Consider the following 12,693-nt stretch of genomic DNA (forward strand, 5'->3'; position numbering starts at 1 on the left):
TCTGCCTAAACAATAGTCTCGGAAGATCAAAGAAGGAATATCTGTAGATTCATCCTCTGAAATGTTTTCTCTTTTCCATAAACGAATTCATACCCAAATCTCTTACACTTGTTATAAATGTATATCAACTCTAGCTGCCATTCAAGCCCCATCCATTTGCAGCGCAGAAAATGATGAAACAAATCCAACTTTCTATAATCCTTCTTACCTTTTCATCGATGACAGAAGATCAATACTCTCTACTATCAAAAGCCCCAAACTTTTACATGCCCATTTGCTCAGAACATCAAAACTTCAATCCGATATCACTGTTACAAATCTTTTGCTTGATTGGTATTGCAAATGTGGTTCAATGGAAGAAGCTGTCAAACTGTTTGATGAAATGCCCGAACCAACCGTAACTTCATGGAATACTATGATCCATGGGTTCAATTACAACAGGTTGTTTGAGAGTTCTTGGTTATGGTCTCGAAAAATGTGCCATTCGGGTTCGGAACCCGATGAGATTAGTTATAGAAGTGTGCTTTCGGCTTGTGTTGCTATGCAAAGAACTAGGTTCGGCAAGCAGGTTTATTCAGTTACGATGAAAAATGGGTTATTTTCGAAAGGATACGTTCGTACTGGAATTATTGATTTATTTTCAAAATGTCGTGCCTTTTGGGATGCGTTGAGGGTGTTTTATGACATTTCGACTTGTGAGAACGTGGTATGTTGGAATGCTATTGTATCTGCAGCTGTTTTTGATGCCTAACGGCTTTACCTTCTCGAGTGTTTTGACAGCTTGTGCTGCACTTAATGAGGTTGGGATCGGAAAAGAAGTTCAAGGGTGGATCGTTAAATGTGGCGCCGAAGATGTCTTTGTCGGAACTGCCTTGATTGACTTGTATGTCAAGTGTGGAGGCATGGATGAAGCTGTGAAGACATTCTCATGGATGCCTATGCTAAATGTTGCTTCTTGGACTGCTATAATTTCTGGATTTGTGCAGACAGATGGTTGTGTCAACGCCCTTGAACTTTTTAAAGAAATGAGATATGTAAATGTGGAAATAAACAGCTATACTGCTACCGCTGTTATTTCTGCTTGTGCTAAACTAAACATGATCGAAGAGGCTATGCAAATCCATTCGTTGATTATAAAGAGTGGATTTTTTATGCATTCGGTGATACAAGCTGCTTTGGTCAACATGTATTCAAAAATAGGATTCGCTAATATGTCTGAATAGTGTTTAAAGAGATGGAAAGCATGAGGATTCCAGCAGATACATTAGCTGTGTTGATTTCTTCTTTTGCTCAGAAACAGAGTTCTCAACATGTAATTGAATTATTAAGGAGAATGTTAAAGGACGGCGTGAGACCAGATAAGTCTTGTACTTCTAGTGTCTTAAGTGTTATAAAACTGGGGAGGCAGATGCACTGTTACTCTCTTAAAACCGGCTGATCTTCGATCTTTCTGTCGAGACTTCTCTTTTCACAATGTACTCCAAATGTGGTAGTTTAGAAGACTCATTAAAGGTATCTCAGAGTATGCTTGTCCATGACAATATTTCATGGGCTTCAATGATTGTTGGGTTTACAGAACATGGTTATGCAGAAGCTGTTCAGATGTTCAAAGAAATGAAATCTGAGGGCATCAGACCTGATAAAATAACTCTATCTGCAATTCTTTCTGCATGCTCATCTCTTTATTCTCTGCGTAAAGGCAAAGAAATTCATGGGTATGCAATCTGTGCAGGTCTCGGCAACGAAGAACTTGTTTGTAGCACACTCATAGCTGTATACTCAAAATGGAGAGCGCTACGATTAGCAAGAAAGGTATTTGACATGTTTGTCCCAAAAGATCTTGTATCGTACTTGTCATTGATTTCGGGGTATGCACAAAGTGGTTTAGTTCAAGAAGCAGTGTTGCTTTTTTGTGCAATGATGAAGTCTAATTTGGCAGTAAACTCTTACACACTTTCACCTGCCTTTGGGGCTTGTGCATTTCCAAATGAATCAGGCATTGGGGCTCAACTGCATGCACTTTCCGTAAAAGTAGGCTTAGTTTCAGAAGTTTCTGTTGGAAGTTCACTTGTTAAAATGTACTCTGAATGTGGGGATTGGAAAAGACGATTAATATACAGTTAATATATGATATTATATGATATATTAAAAGATATTTAATAAATTTGGTTTAGCACTATCTATTATGTTAACAGCCTAATAATGTTTTAGGTAGAAAATATGAAAAACTATTAAAAAATTTGATAACCGGTAAACTTTGGTTATCGGTAAGTATCGATACATATATATAAGTGTTCATACTTATTTCATTGTGGAAAATATTAATTTAAGGTTATTTTTTTAGTGAGTTTTAAGATATTAATTTAGTAATTATACACGTCTAATAGTTTATTTTTATGTTACAGTATATATTATTATTAAATTAAAAATAATAAACATAGATATTACATATTTATTATTATCTTTGGTTAAAATTGTTAAATTTAAATTCTAGATAATATTTTATAAAATATTAAAACAATCAAATAATTTTTTGTGTAAATGAAATTATTAAATTAATATTATAGGTGGAAAACATGAAGCATTATTAAAAAATTTTGAAACATAAATTACATAACTTTCAACAAAGTATCGATACATTTTTATAAAAAATATCTATACTTTCAACATATTAGGTAAATTTTATCGGTTTTATCATAATGTTATATGATATGTTGAAAGTATCGATCCTTTTAAAAAGGATTGATACTTTACAATATAACAGGTAAAAATATGATGTAATAGGTAGCGCTTATATAATAAAATAGGTTAATTACTGGAAACATTATCAAGCACAATAACATATTAGATACCGCTTATATAATGTAATAGGTAGCGCTTATATAATGTAATAGGTAGCGCTTATATAATAAAATATGTTAATTACTGAAAACATTATCAAGCACAATAACATATTAAGAACCGCTTATATAACGTAATAGGTAGCGCTTATATAATGTAATAGGTAGCGTTTATATAATAAAATATGTTAATTACTAAAAACATTATCAAACACAATAACATATTAGGAACCGCTTATATAATGTAATAAGTAGCACTTATATAATAAAATATGTTAATTACTGAAAACATTATCAAGCACAATAACATATTAGGAACCGCTTATATAATGTAATAGGTAGCACTTATATAATAAAATAGGTTAATTACTAAAAACATTATCAAGCACAATAACATATTAGGTAGCGCTTATATAACGTAATATGTAGCGCTTATATAATAAAATATGTTAATTATTTAATTTCTTATTATAATATATTAGGTAAACGCCTAAAATATTACCAATGATAACATAACCGGTAATTTACTGGAAACATTATCAAGTATAATAATGTGAACGGTAAAAAAAATAGGCGTTACCTATTACATTAAACTACCTACCGGATATGTTGAAAGTATCGATTCTATTAAAAAAGTATCGTCACTTTTGGAATTTAAAAGAAAAACAGTAATAGCGCCTATAAACATCAAATACAATAAAACAATATTATTTATTAACAAAATAATAATATTATTTTTAAAATATTAGAATAATTTATTTAATATTATTTATGTAAATATTATTATTAAAATATTATATCTATAATTTTATAAATAAAAAATTATGATTATTACATTTTATTAAAATAAAATTATTATAAATTATATTTATTATTTTTTATAATAAGAATAATATCTCATTAATTATATTATAATGAGAGAATAATTAAACATATGTGGCGATACATTTTCTAAAAATATCGACACATATGTTATAATTATAATGTAATAGGTAAATTTACAATGTAACCGGTATACAACAATAACAAAACATGTAAAAATTACCGAAAACATCATTATTTTAACAAAACATGTAAAGCGCTACCGGTTTTATTATTTTTTTTACTGGTTTTGTTATTGTTGGGCACTTTACTGGAAATGTTAAAAAACATTGATGTTTTAGGTAGAAATAATAATGTTTTAGATAATTTTTACCGGTTTTTTTATGCCCAACAATAACAAAACCGGTAAAAATAGACTTTTTAATGATAAAATTAGTAAACACAAATTATACAAATTAATTTTAATTTTTTAGTTTGTAAGTTGTCACAATATAACTAATGAAAAAAAGAACACGGTATTTCTATTTCGATATTAGCTTTCAAATAAAAAAATAAAAAAAATTATATATAATTACAATATAATTTTAAAAAATAATCATAATGAAGTGATGAAAAATAATCATAATTACAATATAATTATAAACATAAAATACAATAAAATAATATTATTTATTAACAAAATAATAATAATATTTTTAAAATGTTAGAATAATTTATTTAATATTATTTATGTCAATATTATTATTAAAATATTATATCTATAATTTTATAAATAAAAAACTATGATTATTATATTTTATTAAAATAAAATTATTATAAATTATATTTTTTATTTTTTATAATAAGAATAATATATCATTAATTATATTATAATGAGAGAATAGTTAAACATATGTGTCGATACATTTTTTAAAAGTATCGACACATATGTTATAATTATAATGTAATAGGTAAATTTACAATGTAACCGGTATACAACAATAACAAAACATGTAAAAATTACTGAAAACATCATTATTTTAACAAAACAGGTAAAACGCTACCAGTTTTGTTATTTTTTTACCGGTTTTTTTTATTTTTTTACCAGTTTTGTTATTGTTGGGCACTTTACCGGAAATGTTAAAAAATATTGATGTTTTAGGTAGAAATAATAATGTTTTAGGTAATTTTTACCGGTTTTATTATGCCCAACAATAACAAAACCGGTAAAAATAGACTTTTTAATGATAAAATTAGTAAACACAAATTATACAAATTAATTTTAATTTTTTTAGTTTGTAAGTTACTACAATATAACTAATGAAAAAAGGACACAATATTTCTATTTCGATATTAGCTTTCAAATAAAAAAATAAAAAAATTATATATAATTACAATATAATTTTAAAAAATAATCATAATTACAATATAATTATAAACATCAAATACAATAAAATAATATTATTTATTAACAAAGTAATAATATTATTTATTAACAAAGTAATAATATTATTTTTCAAATATTAGAATAATTTATTTAATATTATTTATGTCAATATTATTATTAAAATATTATATCTATAATTTTATAAATAAAAAATTATGATTATTATATTTTATTAAAATAAAATTATTATAAATTATATTTATTATTTTTTATAATAAGAATAATATATCATTAATTATATTATAATGAGAGAATAGTTAAACATATGTGTCGATACATTTTCTAAAAGTATCGACACATATGTTATAATTATAATGTAATAGGTAAATTTACAATGTAATTGGTATACAACAATAACAAAATAGGTAAAAATTACCGAAAACATCATTATTTTAACAAAACAAGTAAAGCGCTACCGGTTTTGTTATTTTTTTACCGTTTTTGTTATTGTTGGGCACTTCACCGGAAATATTAAAAAAAACATTGATGTTTTAGGTAGAAATAATAATATTTTAGGTAATTTTTACGCTTCTGTTATGCCCAACAATAAAAAAACCGGTAAAAATAGACTTTTTAATGATAAAATTAGTAAACACAAATTATACAAATTAATTTTAATTTTTTAGTTTGTAAGTTGTCACAATATAACTAATGAAAAAAAGGACACGATATTTCTATTTCGATATTAGCTTTTAAATAAAAAAATAAAAAAATTATATATAATTACAATATAATTTTAAAAAATAATCATAATGAAGTGATGAAAAATAAGCATAATTACAATATAATTATAAACACCAAATACAATAAAATAATATTATTTATTAACAAAATAATAATATTATTTTTAAAATATAAGAATAATTTATTTAATATTATTTATGTCAATATTATTATTAAAATATTATAAATAAAAAATTATGATTATTATATTTTATTAAAATAAAATTATTATAAATTATATTTTTTATTTTTTATAATAAGAATAATATATCATTAATTATATTATAATGAGAATAGTTAAACATGTGTCGATACATTTTCTAAAAATATCGACACATATGTTATAATTATAATGTAATAGGTAAATTTACAATGTAACCGGTATACAACAATAACAAAACAAGTAAAAATTACCGAAAACATAATTATTTTAACAAAACGGGTAAAACACTACCGATTTTTTTTTATTTTTTTACCGATTTTGTTATTGTTGGCTACTTTACCGGAAAATGTTAAAAATCATTAATGTTTTAGGTAGAAATAATAATGTTTTAGGTAATTTTTACTGGTTTTGTTATGCCCAACAATAACAAAACCGGTAAAAATAGACTTTTCAATGATAAAATTAAAAAACACAAATTATACAAATTAATTTTAACTTTTTAGTTTGTAAGTTGTCACAATATAACTAATGGAAAAAATGACACAGTATTTCTATTTCGATATTAGCTTTCAAATAATAAAAACAATTATATATAATTACAATATAATTTTAAAAAATAATCATAATGAAGTGATAAAAAATAATCATAATTACAATATAATTATAAACATCAAATATAATAAAATAATATTATTTATTAACAAAATAATAATATTATTTTTAAAATATTAGAATAATTTATTTAATATTATTTATGTCAATATTATTATTAAAATATTATATATATAATTTTATAAATAAAAAATTATGATTATTATATTTTATTAAAATACAATTATTATAAATATAATGTAATAGGTAAATTTACAATGTAACCAGTATAAATATACCGGTTTTATGAGAGAATAGATCTACATAATGTATCGACACAAATTTAAAAAGTGTCGATACATTTTGTCTAGAATGAATGTCAAACGAGGTGCACGCATAAAGTGTCGATACATTTATTAAAAGTATCGATCCCAAAAACATCGAAACCAATAATTACAATGTAATAGGTAAATTTACAATGTACTCGGTAGAAATATATCGGTTTTATGAGAAAATATGTCTACATAATATATCGACACATTTTAAGTTTGTATCGATACTTTTTTCCAGAATGAATGTCCAACGAGGTGTATACATAAAGTGTCGATACATTTATTAAAAGTATCTATCCCAAAAAATCGAAACTGATAATTACAATGTAATAGGTAAATTTACAATGTACCCGGTAGAAATATACCGGTTTTTTGAGAAAATAAGTCTACATAATGTATCAACACGTTTTAAGTTTGTGTCGATACTTTTTTCCAGAATGAATGCCTAACGAGGTGCACGCAAAGTGTCGATACAATTAAAATTGTATCGATCCCAAAAACATCGAAACCGATAATTATAATGTAATAGGTAAATTTGCAATGTTACCGGTATAAATATACCGATTTTATGATAGAATAAATCAATATAAACGCTACCTAATATGTTATTGTATTTGATAATATTTCTAGTAATTAACTTATTTTATTATATAAGCGCTACCTATTATATTATATAAACGCTACCTAATATGTTATTGTGCTTGATAATGTTTCCAGTAATTAACCTATTTTATTATATAAGCGCTACCTAATTTGTTATTTTACTTGATAATATTTCCGGTTAAATGATATAACATAACCGGTCTAAATTTTAACCGGTCACTTGTTTAACTAATCACGCCGTTTTTTAACCGTTTTTTAACCGCCGAACAGCAGAACTACCCCTGAATGTGGGAGCATCAAAGATTGTGAAACCTGATTTGGTAGGTTGGACAGCTATGATATCAAGCTATGCTCAGATTGGAAAAGGTTTAGAGGCCTTAAGAATCTTTGAGCTCATGAAGAAAGAAGAAATCAGCCCCGACTCGGTAACTTTCGTTAAGGTTTTATCTGCCAGTAGTCATAGTGGGCTGACTGAAGAAGGTTACAACTATCTAAACTCAATGGCCAAAGACTACGGAATTCAACCTAATTACCGACACAATGACTGCATGGTTGATATTCTTGGTCGGTCCGGGAAACCGAGAGAGGCTGAAGAGTTCTTATACAATATGCCTACTGACCCTGATGCTTTCATTTGGGGAACTCTACTTGCAGCTTGTAAAGTACATGGAAATGTTGAACTCGGAAGGCTGGCAGCAAAGAAGCTCATCGAGTTACAACCTTGTAACGCTGGAGCTTATGTTTCCTTATCTAATATCTGTGCTGACATAGGTCAGTGGGAAGGAGTCCTAGAGATCAGAAGCCTGATGGAGGGAAGTGGGGCGAGGAAGGAACCCGGTCGGATTTCTATGTGAATTTTGATGCAGATCACATTCTATTCTTTGTTGGGATGTTTCATGCTATTTGAACTGAAGTTCCACACTTTCCCAGGGATTGATCTATTCTCAAGATACTGGAGCTTGCTTTCCTGGAAAAGGAACATCCCTTTCTTGCGCTCTAGTAAATGTATGCCAATTATATTTGGAAGGCAACTTTCTACTCTAAATAATTTATATACGTTGTTCTCACGATCTTATACGACTTACCTTATGTCTGTGAATGCAGGTTATGAGTACGTGTCCAAGATAGACGTTCAGTTATATATATATATATAAAGATTTGTATGTATTAGAAGGGTCTTTGGAGAATCATATATCTATGTCCTAATATGCATTGACACGAGTATTTCAAGAAAAATAAAGAGTCGAAGTAACATAGACTCGATCTCTATCATGCCATCATCTGTCCACAATTCTTTCAAAAGTTAATTTTTGTGTACGTGTTGACAGATCACATCATGGAGATTGGAGAAAGACTCTCATAGTTCAAAATGAAGGTCAACTTTTCGACTCGAAAGTGGGGAAATAGCTGCAACAGCACATGCTAAGTTGCCGGGAGCAAATATCTATGTTCAAGGCTAGCTACTTCAATACGGTTAAAAAACATTTTATAAAATTTATGGTTCAAATCAGCAATATACAACCCCCTATATAAATCTTATGATGCTACCTACTTTGAAGCTTCTTTAGTAGCTTTTTATCTCTAACACCATCATGAAGATCATATGCATCATAAGTTATATGACCCCTTTTCAACAAATCTTCTACAACCATCTAAGGAGCTGCAATTTCCTTCTTATCTGACTCAAAAATGGTGTTCACAATCTTCAGGAACTATGCCCTTTTTTACCATCAGGTGGATCAGACCAACTGCATTACAAACTTTATTCTCTACACAGTTTATAACCCGTCCAAATGTCGTTGAAGATGGAAGGAACCCTTTCTCAACTTTTCCAGAAGGCAATCATAACCCAAATCGACTCTTCCTGTTTTGCAGAAGCCATCAACCATAACACGTTAAGTGTAACTGTCGGGGAAACATCCATTTTCACCCATTTCATGGAAAAGCTTTTCAGCCATATTAATCTTTAGCTTCTCAGAAAAGGCATTAATAATAATATTGTATGTTACCGTTGTATGACAAACCTTGTATCTTTGTTCCATTTTTCTAAGCAGCTGATAAGCTCCGTCCAAGTCTCCATTACTGCAAAATCCATTGATCAGCGTGCCAAAACAGACATTATCAGGAGAAAGACCCAATTTTCTATTTCCTCAAGCAAATTCATTGCTTCGTTAACTTTACGAGCTTTACAGAGGCTCTCAATAAGTATATTGTAGGTGATTATATTGGGAATACACCCTTTCTCCATGGTTTTAAAAGTTTCCATGACATCTGCGAACTTGGAAGTTTTGCAGAGGCCATTCAACACAGAGTTATACTTTATCACATCAGGAATAACACCATAGTTCCACATTTGATTTAGAATCCCAACTGCATTCTCCACTTTCAACTGCTTACAGTATCCATCGATCAAAGTATTAAACGTAAAAATGTCAGGATGGTAACCTTTCACGACAGCATCATTCAGCAAATTATTAGCATTGGAGACGCATCCCATCTTGCATAATCCATTTATAACTATATTGTAAGTCCATATGTTGGGACTGCAACCATTTCCCAACATCTCATTCATCAGCTGTAAGACTTGCAAAATGAGTCCCTGCAATGTCAACCCTTTGATAAGAGTGTTGTACATAATAATATTAGGCTTTAATCCTTTCCCCAAAGCCTCGTCAAATACAGCCAAAGCACGGTCTGTCTCACCATCCCGGCATAACTCGTTAATTAAGGAACAATAAGTGAACTCATCAGAAATAAAACCCTTGAAAATTGCATCATTGAGAATCTTGTCTGCATTTTGTATCATGCCCAATTTGCAATATCCATCAATTACAGTATTGTAGGCAAAACCATCTGGCTTCAGACCTTATTTCACCATTTTATGCAAAAATATTTCGGCTTCTGCAACCTTGGCGTTCTTACACAAGCCACATATTAAGGTATTGTATGTAACAACATCCCCTTTCATATCTTCCTCAGCCACACCATTAAATAGACTAATGGCCTCATTGAGCGCTCCTTTTCTGCAAAGCCCTTGGATAAAGATATTGACTGTTGACAAATTTGGAGATATTCCCCTCTTTATCACCTTATTCAGCAGCTTTTCACTCTCTCGAACGTTACCATTCTTGCAGAGAATGTGTAAAAGTTTATTAAATGTAGAGGTATTTGGAGAAATTCCCAGGTTAAGCATCTCATCAAACAACTCATACGCTTCAATGTGATGGTTCTCTTCAAAAAACACTCCTACTATGGTACGATAAGCCGCCGCATAGGCATGTTTCTTAGAAGCCTCAAAGCAGCATGAGGCCTCTTCGTCCTACAAAACGACTGTATCCTAATCGTGAAAGTGTACACATTGGGAACAATCCCTTTATCTCTCATTCTCATATACACCTTGTGTGCCTGGTCGAAATATCCATGTTCAACCAAAACATTCATAATTGCATTATAAGATAGAAACTTTGGCTCGCAATTATAAAAAATCCATCCTCTCAAACACATCGATAGCTTCTTGAACTTTCTGTTTGCGTCCATAATTTCTCATGCACCCAATATAAACTCCTTCGAGGAGACTGTTATCGACATTCAGTCTCATCTCTAGCAGTACTTTCTCTGTGGCCTCGAATTCCCCATGAAACCCAAGCTTGTCAACCATGCACTTATAGGTTAGAAAAGTGTGCTTGAATCCATCTTCTTTCTTTACTGCATTGAACATTTGAAGCGCTTTGAGTGGAACCCTTTGGTATTTCAAAACTGCAGCTACATGTTTAGGAAGTAACGCAGGACTCATTCAGAAACGAAAATTCTAACACAGTATAATCATATTCAACTCCATTAAACCAATTAACATTTGAAGGTGTTTAGTTCTTCCTCTCAGATAGAGCTTCGAATTATCCTTAAACAATAAAAATAGCATAAGAAGATATGATCATTAATTTGCAATTTGAAAAACCTAATTCAGAATTTGATTAACTCTTGTCAGTAATGAAAGGCTTTAAAGTTAAATGATCGGTAGATGGGGGGATTTTCTTTAAGAAAAATATTGCATAACATTTGAAACAAGTAAAATAAGCAAATGGGTTCACAAATTTCTCTTCTTTTCTTCCATTTTCCCAGGAAACAAACAAAAGCGGTAATGCCAATAACCACTTCATATGAGCATAGACTATCAAAAAAAATTGAAACAGAGCATTAGAGGAAAAAGGATACCTGAAAAGCCCAAAAATAAACAGTTACTGCATTTGCTATGTCCGAAGCATCCCAGAAGAAATTGATCTCCAATTTGGATTGCCGCGGTTTTTATTTTAGGGTTTTACAAAAAAGGAGAAAGGGCAGCGGGAACACTGCCTGTCTTCCATTATAATGTTTTAATAAATAAAATCAATAGATACGATAGGACGTAGGATCAAAACTTATTATGCACATCTCTTATAATTTCATTTTTTTTTTCAATTTCCCCCAAAAAAAACTACTTTTTAAAATGAAAATAGAAAATAAAAACCGAAAAAAAATTAGAAACTAACTAAATGAAGCCTAAAAGATTTAAACTGTCCGAACCTGGCTTGATTTGTGAATAAAGATTTTTGGAAAATTAACATTGCATAATACTATAAAATTAAATTTTGGGTAAAGTATACAAATAGCCCCAAACTTTTAGAGTGTTTGTAATTTAGTCACCTAACTTTTAAAACTTACAATACAATCTTTAAACTTTTAATTTGTTTTCATTTTGGTATCTGTCGTTACCTCTAGTTAGTTTTTATTAACGTGACACTTAACCCAATTAACTCCCCCATTCTTCTTATTCTTCTTTCTCTTAACCTGCAAAAGAGAATAATAGGATTTTATAATAGAACAAAATAATATGTATAAGATATCATAAATGTTTGATTTTTTATCGTATGAATGTAAAATAAAAGATGTTAATACTATAGTTGATATAAATGTATGCAGTTAATTGATTAAAAGGTAAGATAGATACAAATATAACAAAATTAAAAAAATTTAGTTACAAATATTACCAACTTTGAAATATAAAATTACAAACTCTATAAAAAACAAATTTAAAACAATTGGAACCAAATCAAATTCTTGAGGGTCAAACATAATTTATTGTATTTCTAGATAATTAATTATTTTAAGGACTAAAATGAATATATGAGGAATTTTGGGTGGCAAACATATTTTACC

General features: G+C 29.0%; 2 pseudogenes; one reads left to right on the top strand and one right to left on the bottom strand.

The window, feature by feature from the left end:
* The first annotated feature begins 20 nt into the window (after positions 1 to 20).
* On the top strand, positions 21 to 8,355 carry LOC120187271 (annotated as a pseudogene).
* Positions 8,356 to 8,974: 619 nt separating this feature from the next.
* LOC120187258 lies at positions 8,975 to 11,384 on the bottom strand (annotated as a pseudogene).
* Between the last annotated feature and the right edge of the window lie 1,309 nt (positions 11,385 to 12,693).

This window comes from Hibiscus syriacus, unplaced genomic scaffold (assembly GCF_006381635.1).
Source record: "Hibiscus syriacus cultivar Baekdansim isolate YM2019G1 unplaced genomic scaffold, ASM638163v2 tig00113724_pilon, whole genome shotgun sequence".
Taxonomy (NCBI): domain Eukaryota; kingdom Viridiplantae; phylum Streptophyta; class Magnoliopsida; order Malvales; family Malvaceae; genus Hibiscus; species Hibiscus syriacus.